The 420-nt window shown below is 50.7% G+C and overlaps 1 protein-coding gene across 2 annotated transcripts in view; it reads right to left on the bottom strand.

The window, feature by feature from the left end:
- The window catches only part of NOXRED1 (NADP dependent oxidoreductase domain containing 1), an 18,602-nt gene that overhangs the window by 15,389 nt on the left and 2,793 nt on the right, over window positions 1–420 (bottom strand). The gene's annotated exons all lie outside the window — the stretch shown is intronic.

The following is a 420-nucleotide window of genomic DNA, read 5'->3' as shown; positions in this document are numbered from 1 at the left end:
GCTCCAGGCTCTGAGCTGGCAGTCAGCACAGAGCCCGACGCGGGGCTCGAACCCACGAACCGCGAGATCATGACCTAAGCGAAAGTCGAACGCTTAACCGACTAAGCCACCCAGGTGCCCCTACACACACATCTTTCTACTGGCCCCTGGCTGGGTCAGTTGGCAGAACTTCAGACTCTTGATCTCAGGATTATGGGTTCAAGCCCCACGTTGGGTATAGAAATTACTTAAAAACAAAAACTATTTTTTTTCTAATAGTTTATTGTCAAATTAGTTTCCACATAACACTCAGTGCTCATCCCCACAAGTGCCCTCCTCCATGCCCATCCCCCCTCCCCCCCACATCCATCAGTCCTCAGTTTTTGTCAGCATTCAAGAGTCTCTCATGGTTTGCCTCTCTCCCTTTCCCCCACCATTTCC

This window comes from Crocuta crocuta, unplaced genomic scaffold (assembly GCF_008692635.1).
Source record: "Crocuta crocuta isolate KB4526 unplaced genomic scaffold, BGI_CrCroc_1.0 scaffold186, whole genome shotgun sequence".
In the NCBI taxonomy this organism is placed as follows: domain Eukaryota; kingdom Metazoa; phylum Chordata; class Mammalia; order Carnivora; family Hyaenidae; genus Crocuta; species Crocuta crocuta.
The sequence above is the reverse complement of the archived record's forward strand: the minus strand, read 5'-3'. Positions and strand labels throughout refer to the sequence as shown.